Consider the following 14,463-nt stretch of genomic DNA (forward strand, 5'->3'; position numbering starts at 1 on the left):
AAATTCTGCAAAATTCTATATAGTTGTCTCTTTTGTCTGACTTTAAGCTTTCTAAAATAAAAAATAAAACATGATAATTTTTACTCCTTGAATATTTAGATCTGACAAGACAAGGAATTTGTATTTAAAAATAAATGGCAATTAAAAAAACAAGTGTGTAAAATCTTTAAAAGTGTATTTATTTAGACCCTTTTGACTTAGGAGACTATTATTGGTCATCAGCTTTAAATTGTCAGAATATCACATCTTTATGCTTGATTAATTAGTTTTTTCTTTTGTTTTTCACCCATTTACCTTTCTGATTCATATTTAAACATCTTAGTTTATGGAAAAGATTAATATTTATGTTTCAGCACCTCACAGTCGGATCTAAACCAAAGAAAGTCAAATCAGAACCAGAAAATGAACAACAGTTCAGAAGACAACAGCACAGTTAACCATCTGCTGTGATCTCTGATTGGCATTTTTCAATTTCTCTATGCAAATAAAGGTGTAGTGCTCAGCTGATAACACACCACCATGCTCAATTAATGAAACAATTGGAATTTAAATTGGAACTAAATTACACTTATTTAAATAAAGACATGAAGCAAAACTTTTATCTTCCATTCAGCCTCTTCTTCTGACTCAACAGTTTCTAATCAGGCAATGCAAAGCTGTTAGTACTGCAAACAAGTGTGAAATCCTCAAACCTGGTTGGTTTCAATTACAACAACAGAATACACCTCACCTTATGTATCACTTCACTTCAGCTGAATGCTTTAATTATTTATTCTCAATATTGAAATTTGACCAGATTTGTAAAGCAAATTTCTGATCAACATTAAAATAGACAGCAAGCAGAACTGGCAATCAAGCAACTTAACTAACTTTGAGGACTGTGTTTTATTAATTTATTGAGCGATGTCTAGACAAGAATGAGAGATGAACCAAACGACAGACAAAATCAAGGTAAAGCCTTTTGACAAGCTGTTTATGAAATGTCAGCTTGGATTTGGATCAAAGCTTGTAGGGCTTCGCAAGGGCAAGTGTTGGCTCATATCCTCAGCTCCAGCTGGCTGCATGCTGGCCTGCTGGATAGACTCAGGGCTCTGCTTCCTTTTATGCAAAAGCATCATGATAGAGGGCTGCATTGGGATTGGGTCCCGCCGGATCTAACGCAAATCTCGCGGGAGCAGGCGGTTTGATTTTTTCTGTGGGTGGCGAAATAAAAACACAGCAGGATAGAAAAGAACCTCAAACAAGGTATTTACAGCAGCGCTCCCCAACCCCCGGGGCAGAGGACCGGTACCAGTCCGTGGGTCATTTGGTACTTGGCCGCACAGAAAAAGTAAAATAACTTGCATTACTTCTGTTTTATTTATTTTGGAATCTGAAAGATGTTTTATTTTGAAAAATTGCATGATTCTCCATTCCATCCGTCTATGTTACTCTTGACACAAGCCAATTCGCTTTTATCTGTCACGTGGGTGCGGTACGGTGGCCGACAGGGCTCACACTACATACAAATGGAAAAACGCAACGGCATTACCCGAAGCAAGACGAAATTACCCGAAGCACAACGGCATTAAGAGACAGCGCAACGGCATTACCCGATATTCACATATCCTGAGGTTCATCTGTCACCTTACGACATGAACCTGTCATCAGAACACCAATGCAGAAGTAAACAGTGTTACATACGCCACCTGTGAATGAAAAGGAAAAATAAAAGCTGCAGCGGTTCTCTACACCTAAATGTTACACACAAATCAGATAATTTTCAGTGTAAACCGGTTTTCCGGGGTTCGGTGTCAGTAAAGCGGAGTTTCATATATAAAATAAGGAGCTCAGAGAAACATCTGGGTGTCCTGTATGCTCACTTCCACTTTAATCTCGTAAAGATACAATTTTTTTCTCATAAATTTACGGTTTAAAATTTCATAATTTTACTTTTTTTGGTGGCCCTAAAATTCTGTCGTACCGAATAGTTTGAATCTGCCAGGCTTTTATTTTTCCCCCGGAAAAAAAGTCCTCACTTCCGTTGTGCTGAGCTTAATGCTAATGCTGCGGTTATGTCGTCGCGCTTCGGGTAATGCCGTTGCGCTGTCTCTTAATGCCGTTGTGCTTCGGGTAATTTCGTCTTGCTTCGGGTAATGCCGTTGCGCTGTCTCTTAATGCCGTTGTGCTTCGGGTAATTTCGTCTAGCTTCGGGTAATGCCGTTGCGCTGTCTCTTAATGCCGTTGTGCTTCGGGTAATTTCGTCTTGCTTCGGGTAATGCCGTTGCGTTTTTCCATTTGTATGTAGTGTGAGCCCTGTCGGCCACCGTAGTGCGGGCGTGGACAGACATATTGCGGGAGCAGGCGTGAGTGTAACACATCCGTTGCGGGGGCAGGCGGTAATGGTCAGAAATTTGACGGGCGGGAGCGGGAACTGGATGAAGAAAACAGTCCCGCGGGGCTCTACATCAGGACGTTTAAACAAGTAAACAGGAAGAGCAGAACAGTCCATAAACCTGAGAGAAAAACAAAGGAAACCAGTTATCTAATAATACACCAGAATTTAATGGTCAATGCAACTTACATTCCCAACCCTAACCCCTAACCCTAATTTATACTGTGAAGTCACACCTAACCTTGAAGACTTTGATTTTGCACATTTATATAAAGTTAAAGTCCAATTAGCTGTCAAACACCTTTGTTCCCTGCATTTGACCCAGACACAGCTGCACTCTGGAACCATTTGGTGGTTTAAGCCCTCTTTCCAACCGTAGGAATAGGACTGAATGACACCTGCTCCCTCGCGTCCTTCCAAATGGGAAGTACCTGCCAGCTCCAAGAAGCCAAGATCCCATAGACTTCTGTAGAGAAATAAACATATATTACTCAATCATTTCATTGGTCACAATAACCAGTCTTGCTTTGATAAATTTTTAAACCTCTTCTTGATAATCCTATTTTATGATGTTTTTTTTTTCTTTTTCCCAAGTTATTTAAGTTATAAACTGACCGATCAGATGCCTCAGTATCAGCTTGTTGCGCCCACTGGCCCACACCTCGAAAGTTTGACAGTTTCTCCAGAGCCGCTTTCAGTGGACTTCTAACAAGTTTACTGATGATTGGTCACAATAGTTGCCAGAAAAAACATAGACTTAGCTTGCACAACAAATCGTGAATGTATCGTTATCGCGATATCGAGCTGTGCAATACACAAATCACAAAAAATGGCAGAAATTGCAATTAATGATTACCGTTAAATGTGCTAAAACAATCTTATGGCAGCTTGAAGTATTTAACTAATCAAATAAATCCCTTTATGCATTTGACCAATGAGATTGATGCCTTCACATTGTTGACCAATCAGATGGAGGAGCTCTTTTATGTTAGATTTTTGCTTACTATGTATACCAGGGTCATTTGGAGTATAATTTAAGTTATCTTGACACTTATTTTAATGACACTGTTGCAGTGAATAGGAAATGATGTCTTTGGTTGTTTTGCTATTTGTTCATGTACCGCAAGTTATATCGGCATCACAATATTGATTACTAGTATCGCAAATCGCGAGTTTTCCTCATACTGTGCAGCCCTAAATTAGACCAACTCAGACCAATCACTGTCAACTGGCTCAAAGTGGCAGCATCCCTCTCCCAGAAAAATGGCAACTGAATCTGGTTTATTTCACTGTAGCCGGAGGTCCAGCATTGTCTATTGGTGACATCACAGCTCTGTCCATATGTATTTACAGTCAACAATTCCAACCACTTAATGCTGACTGTCAAGCAGGGAGGCATTGGGTCCCATTTTTAGAGTCTTTGGAGTCTTATGACTCAACTGTGGATTTGAACTCACAAATATAGTCTCGGGGACGGACACAACACTACAAAGTCACTGAGGTTTGCCATGACACTGAAGATGGAAATTCAAGGTTTTGGTTTATTTTGTTCATAACTTATGTAATAATGTCTTGTTGTTTTTGTCTAAATCAACTTTCTTTTTTAGAGCAAAGAGCAAGGCTTTCACTGAGCTGTAGCTTTCCTAAAAATAAAAGTAATGCTAATTACTGATGATCGCTAATTAACCACTAGGGGCTGGTTACACAAGCCCCCCAGTAAAATATTCAAATTTTAAACTGCCATACTGCATGGCTAACCCCGAAGCCCAACTTGCTTCAAACACCAATTTCTGGCAAAATGAAAAACTTAAAAAACTTGTGCAGGAGGGGTGAGTACTTGTACCACATGGGCTCATCTTAGTGCAGCAAATGCAGTAGTACATATATAGTTGTAAATACGCACAGTTTATTTTATTAGTAGCGGTGCATCTCAGCCAAAAAATTGTAAATCTAATAAACTTAAAATAGGAGTTAAAAAAGTGAAACTTACCTTATTTTTGGACCATATGGGACATGTTTTATTCAATATTTGACAGTCCATCTTAGAATTTCCTGCGTGTTAAGTATGAATTCTGCTTACTGATATCAAATTCTAAGAAGCCGCAATGGTGACTGGAGTGCTGGTGCATTATGGGTACTGTAGTAAAGAGCCTGTAATATGTACTGTGCAGCAACAATAGACTGTAAAGGTGGGTTGAGATCTTGTGACTGTGGATGTGTCAAGTGTGATATCACCAAAAGAAAACGGCTAACTTGTGGCTCAACCAAATGTAGTCAATTCAGTTACCATTTTTCCATGATATGGAACCCTCTATTTGGAGCCAAAAGGAAAGCAGTAAATCAATTATAAGTCAATAATAATGCAGTCACTGTTGTCTTTGTGTTTTCAGAATTATTCACAGATTTTACAACTCCTTTAGCCAACAAAAGGAAACAAAACCCACTCGTATTTTTTTTTATCTAAGTAGATGAATGTAAAACAAATATTCTACCCTTTTCACCATTTTCTAATGGGGAATTGAAAAAATAATTTATACCTTCCTTGAGGTCTAGACCTGAACTCAAATTCACCACTCACAGTCTCTCTAAAAGGACAATGGCTGCTTACATTACTATTCTATAGCTCTATATGCTGCTCTAGTTTTTATTTTGGCCTTCTTCTTCTCCTCCTTCACTCTGCAGCTCACATCCCCCTTTATTTGCACATGCAAAGTCAGCTGGATTGGCCATGCATTTCCTTTAAAAGAAAGCCTGATTCATTCCTTGTGGCATGTCATTTGTTTTGTTTTTGTAGACCTGCACAAATGCTGATACTCTAGTTCAGGGCCCAAGCACTGTGGAGTTCAGAGGAGCGTGCTTATAATGTGCTCCAGTGTAAACTTAATTAGGATTTTAATTAATTCTTAATTTAGGTCCTGGGTACGTCTGACAAACTTGCAGGTTGCATTCTGCCTGCTGGCTAACATTTGCATTACTCTGGATTAAACAAAATTAGATTATTTATGTTTCATGAATGACAAGTTTTTAAACATAATTAACTTGATGCCTTTTGATAGATTTGTGTTTTATTAGGTGTACAGGAGAATTTTTGGTGAATTAATGAGAGATAAGGATCTGATCTTTTCTAATAAAACATAACGTAAGCACATATTTATTTGAGATACTGCAGTCCCAGTGTCTTTGTCCAACAGTGATGACAAGATCGAGCTTGTGTTCTCAAATGTTTCGAATCCCCAGTGGATTTTCTGTTTTGAAACATTTTTCTGAGATCTGAGGGGAGGTCATGTGACTGTGTCATTTCCCATTCCAGTACGTCACCAGCTTTTCCGAATTACCTTGGTTGTTTTCATGGTCTGTAGAATTATCTTTTGATGAAAGGCAACAATGTGGCAATCTTATTGATTTGAAAATGTCATCCAGAATTTTACAAGTTGAAAATTATTTCCAGCCAGGGTGTTCTGTTTTCCTCTCCTTCTATTTGTTTTTTAAGAAAATTAAGTGTTGTGTCCTTTCTGATTGGTGGCTTATGATTCTTGTATATTGGCAGAGCATTTAAAAACTTCACCAAATGATGTTCACAATGGTCTCTTGCTATAATGCATTTAACCTTTTGTTGTTTCATGGATTTTTTAAATGCAATTTCAAATGTTTTTTTTTATGTATTTATTTAATTATTTTACAATGGAGGTCTCCAGAAGAAAATCTCTGAACCCACAAAAATCCAACCTTGAGGGAGCAGAAGGCCACACCATGTGCAACTGCTGTCAGCCAAGAACAGGAAATTGAGGCTACAATTTTAACAGAATCACCAAAACTGGACAATAGAAGATTGGAAAAACGTTGCCTAGTCGGATGAGTCTCTATTTCTGCTCCAACTTTTGTATGTTAGGGTCAGAATTTGGCATTAAAAACATGAAAGCATTGATCCATCTTGCCTTATATCCACAGTTCAGGTTGGTGGTGATGGTGTGTTGGTGTGGGGGATATTTTCTTGATACACTTTCGGTCCCTTAGTACCAGTTGAGCATGGTTCCAATGCCACAACCTATTGCTGCTGATAATGTCCATCCCTTCATGACCACAGTGTACCATCTTCTAATGACTACTTCCAGCAGGATACTGCTCCATGTCATAAAGCTGGAATCATCTCAGACTGGTTCCTTGAACATGACAATGAGTTCACTGGACTCAAATGATCTCCACAGTCACCAGATCTCAACCCAACAGATCACCTTTGGGATGTGGTGGAATGGGAGATTGGAATCATGGATGTGCAGAGGACAAATCTGCAGCAACTGTGTGATTCTATTATGTCAATATGGACCAAACTCTCTGAGGAATGTGTCCAGTACCTTGTTGAATCAAGGTACTGGATCAAGGATTTTATACTTATATATATATATATGCCAACATTCTTTTGCTGTAGGTAATTTTCACAGATTTGTTTATTTAACATTTAAAATAGCTTAATTTAAAAAAAGGCGTTTTTTTTTGTTTTGTTTTTTAAGCAAGAATGAAAAAATGAGTCAAATGTTTGTACAGTGTATTAAACCATGCGCTCATTAAAATGTGGTCATAATTTTTATTTGGTAAAGTAAGTATTTGGTAAAGTGTTGATTGACTGAGATCCACAATTGCAAAGACATCTTTAATTGCTCTTTCCACTCCAGTTGTCTGCCTGCGTGGTTCAGATGATAGCTGACAATTTAATTGAGCAATTGCTAAGGGAAGAGAAAAGGGAATTAGCTCTGCTTGCTTCTCTACTTTATTTGTCCATTAAATGTCTCGTGCCCACATCCAGACAATCTTTGTGTTTTGTAGACCTGAATATCAGATTGTCCTTTACGGTCCCTCCTTTGCAGAAGTGGGGAATTGCTTGTGACAAGTTATCAGGACTCAAATGATGTCTGTAATGGTGGATTAGCCATTGACATGGGCTTTCATGAGCTCCAGAAAAGGGACTGGCATTGTAATATGATAAAAGATCTGCGGCGACTGCGCGCCTCCCTGCATATAAGCTCTGACTTCAAACTGTCATAAATATCTAATTATGTGTTGTGATTTAGTTTCAATGTGGGGGGGGGGTGGTTTTTATTACTGTCTGTGTGTTGGTTTAAACAGGCACATTTAACCTTCAGAGCTACAGATCTTTATGGTACCCTGAACTGATTACATAAAAATAACAACTTGTTTCTGTCTAAATCAAGAAAGTAATATTGTTGTAATTGGATGCAGTTGTGAAGTTTCATTGTTATGCTCTGCTTGTTGATTGGCTTAAGACAGCATTGGCGCAAGGTCATACTCCTAACCAACCTAATTGCTCAGTTGAAGACAGTGGACAAATCAACTCAGTTGCCTTTCATGAAATATGTGGACTGCTACAAGATGGTGTAGGTAGGTCAGGGCTGGACAACATTTTTTTTATTTTTTTTTTATTTAGGGGCCGTATAGGCTCAATAAAACTAATCAACAGAGTAACATAATTCATGAAGCTGTTTGTTCTATATCAAGTATTTAATTTAAATGAATTATGTGTTGTTTGAAAATAACTGTTTTCAGCAGAACTTAAAGTCAAAACATAGTTTAGGTCTGTAAATGTATCAGGCCTAAGACGAAGCTTAAATCCTACAAAGTGAATAAATGGTGTATACTCATCTGGCACTTTTCTACCTTCATCAAGGTCCAAAGTGCTTTACTGCAAAAGTTTTACCCAACCATGCACACACTGATGGTAGGAGAGCTACCATGCAAGACAGTAGCTAGATCATCAGAAGCAATTTGGGGTTCATATCTTGTCTAAGGCAGCACTAAGCCTGCAGCCATATGATCAGAGGTCAACCACTCTTTTTTTTTATTTTTTTTTAACTTGTCCTGTCCAACAGCTAGGCAGGCAGATGAGGACTGAGGGCCTTTTGTGTTGGACATATTTTACTTTAACAAGAGGGGTTATTAATCTTCAGACAAACCAAAGGTATGTCTGAATAAACCCCTTTTGTAATTGAAGCCAAAATTTATTAATTTCAATCATGTTTGAAAATCTTTGGTGTTGGACCAGACGGAAAAAGGAAAGGAGGGAAGAAGAGAGAGGGATGTTAGAGAGAGGGGGGGATAGGAGGGTGATAATCGGAAGGGGGGGATAAAACCATGAAGCAGCATAAAGCAACAAGTTTACTGGATGTTTATCATTACGGTAAGGTTCAAATGTAGTACAAATCTCAAAGGACGGGGCCTTTCCAAACACACACTCAAATGTTATCAACACACCTGCTGTCTACAAAAATTTCAACATGTCAACATGTACACAATACAGATAGTGTTCACATCTATCATTTTTTTATTTTCATTCAATCACACAAACTATTAGTGCAAAGGTGAGCTAACACCTGTGCTCAATTGAGTGTTTATTTTCTTCTAAAATGGATGGTGGAATGTGAAAAAAAGGAGGGAGAGTGCCCAGCCACCCCCACACCAAGACCCCGGCCGCAGCGGCAGCCAGAACCCCCCAACGCCACACGGCAGCAGGCAGAGAACAACCGCCCCCCGGGCGACCACGTCCGCCACCCAGGCCAGGGCCTGGTCAACCACTCTACCTCTGTACCATTGCTTATAAACACAGCTGTCATTATCTAAAGGGCCAATTTAAATGACAATGAATTGGATTTTTCTGCGCTTTTGAAGATGCTCAAAGCACTTAAAAAATGTCCATTATTCACTCACTCACTCCTCATTCATACTTGGTGATGGTAAACTACTGATGTAGCCACAGCTGCCCGGGGCAGACTGTTAGAGGCATGGCTGCCAGTGCACATCTACAGCCCCTCTGACCATCACCGGAACATTAATGAGTATTCACACATCAGTGGAGCAATACTGGGGGGAGTGGGATTGAACTCCCGATCCTTTGACCATTGGTTGACCTGTTCGACCACTTGAGCCCCTTTAGATAACTGGGAACACCTTGCGTCCCCCCAAAGGAGCTGGGGGAATTGGCCTGGAAAGGGAAGTCTGTCTGTCAGTCTTTACTTAGACTGCTGCCCCAGCAACCTGGTCCCAGATGAGCAAAGGTAAATTGATACAAAAGTTAGGAAAATAAAGTTAGGAAATTGCTTTGCAAAGGCTGATGCTTCTTGATAGCAACTTGTAAATATACAAGATCAAGTGCTCTGACAAACCACTAAACAAGAGAATCCTTAGTTGAATTAGAATTAGGGAAACAAAAAAATGACAAGTACATACCGATGGCTGTATAAAAATAGATGGATGATTTTGGTCAAATGTCCTAGGTGCATTCTTGAACACACTTTTAGCATACAGTTATACTCACAGTTAGACAAAGCTTGGTACATAATGTCGAAGCGGTGTAAATCTCAGGAATCTTGCTCCAGACTTATTCTTTCACAGCTCTATTCTGATATATGAAAGATATGGTGTCATATAATTCCGGCCAGGCACAAACCATAATTATTTATCTCTCTGCCATGTTTTATTTTCAAACAATCTGCACTTCCATGTATTGAAAAGGACAATACCTATACATCACTGAGTCCCAAAGCTGAGTCCCTCATTTGTCAAATCGGTTTTACTTTTATCAAGCATTCAGTGGCTACTTGTTTTATACTAAGAAAACAGACTTAAAACTTGCGTAACGATACATGAACACAAGAATTTTAAACACAGAAGCCCAAAACGCACATTTAGCCAAGTTTTCTTCCCAGGGCAATGGGCTTAATCCAGTGTGAGACCCTTGACATTACTGTTCAGCTATGTAGCCACAAGGGGGCCCAAGCCTGGTCCCCCTGTGCCGGTCCCCAGCCTAGATCAAAATACAGGGTTGTGTCAGGAAGGGGATTCAGCATAAAAATCTCTGCCAAACCACCTGTGCCAATCATTGAAAGCTGATCCGCTGTTGCGACCCCTAAAGGGGTTGTGCTGACAGGTGAACAACATAAACTTTTAATGGAAATGGTCACTTTAATACACATTTCTGTGGCCCGTGTGAATGTAGCATTTATTGACGTGTCCTTGGGCAAGACACACGGAATCCTACATTGCTCCTGGTGATCTTTCCTTGCATGGCAGCTTTGCCACCGTCAGTGTGTGTTTGAACATGACTTTTGTCTGTTGTTTTAGTTTTAGCACCACTTCAAGCTTTAATTTTGACATCAGAACTTTCTGTTTTACCCTTCTCAACATGCATGTCCCCTGCCCAATTTAAACAGCCCTGTCTTCATGTTGCACTGACAGATTGTCTGACTGGACTTTATCAATGCTTCAGCTCTGATTAGCTCTGCCTGACTGTGATACTAAACCTGACTTGTTTCCTGGAATTTCACAGTCTGCCTTCCGCCACATTGACTCCCTTTCTGTCTATCAGATCAGCCTCAGCCTTTTCATTTTGGATTCTATCAACTGGACCTTTGAAATTTGAACTTGGCGTGGACCAAGGATAAGTATTTTGGATTATTTTAGCTGTTTCTTCTTCACTTGACCTTGCACTTGACACCCGTCGCTGCTACACCATCGCCACCTTGCACCAGAGTTTTCTAGAAAGGTTTCCCCCATTCTCCTCAACAGTCACCCTTTTGTGTGTTTCTAAGCAGTTGAAGCCCATCTACATTTCCCGCATCAAGTTTTTCAATACAACTGTATTTGAAGTACTGGTTTTATAGTTTGGTGTCACTGTTTATTCCACTTACTCTGCAACTGGGAAGGGCTGCAGGCCTTAATGAAAGTAGCTAAGCGCTATAAAAAGAATGTCATATAACCACAAATGTGAATTCAAAATTTAAAATCACACTAAATTGTCCTTTTTTTCATTTTGAAGCTAGTCCTTTGTACAGTACAGTGAATGGGAACTGAGTGGCTTGTGGCACATGGAAAATCAGGGTTTGATCCTCAGGGGGTGCGATAAGCTTAGTCCAGTGTGGGCCCTTGGGCACCCTTATGCCTAACTATGTAGCCACATGGGGACCCAAGTCTGGGTTCCCCTGTGCTGGTCCACAGCACAGATAAAATAGAAAAAGCCCAGATAATGTGTCAGGAAAGGCATCCGGTGAAGAAACCTCTGCCATGCCACCTATGCAAATTCCTGAACGATGATTTGCTGTTGTGACCCTTAAGGGGATATGCCAAAAGACATATCCCTTCAGTGAAGTGAAAGGGCGTCATTTTTACTTGCTAAGATAACAATGTAAAAAGAAGCAGACATAACTTAAAAATTTTAAATTGACATGGAAGATGCCATATTAAAGATGCCACATTACCACTATTCTTAAACATGGAAAACCCAAAACAAAACACTTTCTTGCAGTATCAAATCAATGCGTAGTTTATAATACAAACTATTTCTCATACGACCCCTTGTGGTTAGGGGGTCGTAAAGAATACTACCAACGTATTCCCTGCGTATCGTAAAAGGCGACTAAAAGGGACGGAGCGAGAGGACTGGGAATCCTCTCCCCTGTAACTACATCCCTAACTACGGACAGGGCAGAGTTGGGAAGGGGAGATTACCTCCCCAAACCCTTAAGATTGGGTCATTAAATGTGCGGGGGTGTAGTACGGACGGAAGCAAAAGAGATCTGATTGGAAGGATGTTTGAAAGGAGGGGAATGAGCGTGTTAGCACTGAGTGAGACAAAGATGAAAGGGAAGGGTGAGTGTGTGTTTGGAAGTGTGAGTGGGAGAATGTCTGGTGTAGAGAGCGGGAGAGCAAGAGAAGGTGTGGCTTTGCTGGTGAGCTGTGAGGTGAGACGATGTGTGGTTGAATGGAAGGAGGTATCACCAAGACTGATATGGGTGAAAGTGAAATTTCGGAAGGAGCTGTGGGTGTTTGTGAGTGCGTATGGTCCTGGCAGGGAGAGGAATGAAGAGGAGAGAGTGACCTTCTGGAACGACTTGGATGAGTGCTTGCAAGGATTTGGAGCAAATGTGAATGTAGTGCTGATGGGAGATGTGAATGCTAGAGTGGGTGATGAGAAAATTGAGGGTGTTGTTGGCGTGCATGGTGTTCCTGGAAAGAATGATAATGGTGAGAGACTGATAGGAATATGCACTGAAAGAGAGATAGTGATTGGGAAAACATGGTTCAGAAAGAAAGAGATCCATAAGTATACGTGGGTGAGGCAGAGTGGTGGAAGAGTGATTGACAAAGCACTGATGGATTATGTGGTGGTTTCAAAGGTTGCATGTAGTAGATTGCTGGATGTAAGTGTGAGGAGGGGAGAGTGTGGAGGTATGTCTGATCACTATTTGGTGCAAGGAAGGTTGCGTGTGGGTATGCCATGGGTGAGATCGAGAAAGAGTGGGGAGGCAAGAAAAGTTCTGAGAGTGAGTGTTTTGAAGAACAGAGAGAAAATGTGTGAGTATCAGAGGGAATTAGGTGGCAAGTGGAATATGGTGAAGGAGCAAATGGTTGTTGGAGTGGAGGAAGAATGGCAACAGTTCAAGAGTGCAGTGGTTGGAAGTGCAGAGGAAGTGTGTGGTGTGAGACGTGTTGGGGGTGGTCTAAGAAAGGGAAGTGAATGGTGGTGCGAGGATGTAAGGTTGGCTGTAGCTGAGAAGAGATGTGCGTACGAAGTATGGCTGCAGAGAAAGGACAGGGAGTCATATGAGTGTTATAAGGAGAAGAAAAGGGATGCTAAGAGAGCTGTGCGTGAGGCAAGAGCGGCTGCGGACGAAAGGTGGGGCAGACAGTTGACTGATAATTTTCGAGAGAACAAGAAAATGTTTTGGAAGGAGGTGAAGAGGGTGCGAAATGGAGTGTCGGGGAGGGAGGAGAAAGTAAAAACAGAGGATGGAAGGATGTTGAATGAGGGGAATGCAGTAAGAAAAAGATGGGCAGAGTATTTCGAGAGGCTGCTGAATGTGGAGGAAGATCGGGATGCTGTGATTGGGATGGATGGAAGGGAAAGTAGACTGAATGTATTAGAAGAGTTGAATGAATTAGAAGAGTTGAATGAAGCGTTGATTACAGGAGAGGAAGTTGAGCAAGCTGTGGGAAAGTTGAAAGTAGGAAAGGCTGCAGGTGTGGATGGGTGTGCTGTGGAATGCCTGAAGTGTGGTGGAGCGATCGTGATTGAGTGGTTAGTGAGATTGTTGAATGTGTGTTTTGCAAATGGGCAGGTGCCGCTTGATTGGATGAGTGCGTGTGTGGTTCCCCTGTACAAGGGTAAGGGTGATAAATATGAATGTGGTAGTTTTAGGGGTATTAGTCTGTTGAGTGTTGTAGGCAAAGTGTATGGGAGAGTGCTAATTAATAGGGTAGTGGAGGGAACTGAGTGTATGATTGGTGAAGAGCAGTGTGGTTTCAGGAGAGGTAGAGGGTGTGTGGATCAGGTGTTTGTTGTGAGACAGGTGTGTGAAAAGTTTTTGGCTAAGGGGAGGGAGGTGTTTTGGGCATTCATGGATTTAGAGAAGGCGTATGATAGGATTGATAGAGAGGCGTTGTGGGTTGTGTTGAGTATGTATGGTTTTGATGGTAGATTGTTGGAAGGTGTGAAGAGTTTTTATAGAAACAGTAGAGCGTGTGTGAGAGTGGGAAATAGCATGAGTGAGTGGTTTCCTGTGAGGGTTGGTCTGCGTCAGGGATGCGTGATGTCTCCGTGGTTGTTTAACATGTATATGGATTGTGTGGTAAAAGAGGTAAATGAAAGGGTGTCGGATACGGGTGTGAGCATGATAAATACTGACGGCAGCGAATGGAGTGTGAATCAGTTGCTGTTTGCAGATGATACTGCACTAGTGGCTGACTCAGAAGAGAACTTGGCACGTCTGGTTGAGGAGTTTGGAAGGGTGTGCGACAGAAAAAGTTGAGAGTGAATGTGGAAAAGAGTAAGATGATGAGGTGTACGAGGTTAAAGGGTGAACGTAGATTGAATGTGGCATTAAATGGGGAGTTGTTGGAAGAGGTAGAGTGTTTTCAGTATTTGGGGTCGTGTGTCTGTGTGGATGGTGGAATGGGGGGAGAGGTAGAGTTTAGAATGAATGAAGTATAACCCCGGTTCCGGGGTTATACAGCAGGACACGTGGCGTGCCTCTCTGCGAATACAACTATCTTCAAATTACTTAAAAAGTTGATTTTTCTCCAAA

This window comes from Oryzias latipes, chromosome 6, assembly GCF_002234675.1.
Source record: "Oryzias latipes chromosome 6, ASM223467v1".
In the NCBI taxonomy this organism is placed as follows: Eukaryota; Metazoa; Chordata; class Actinopteri; order Beloniformes; family Adrianichthyidae; genus Oryzias; species Oryzias latipes.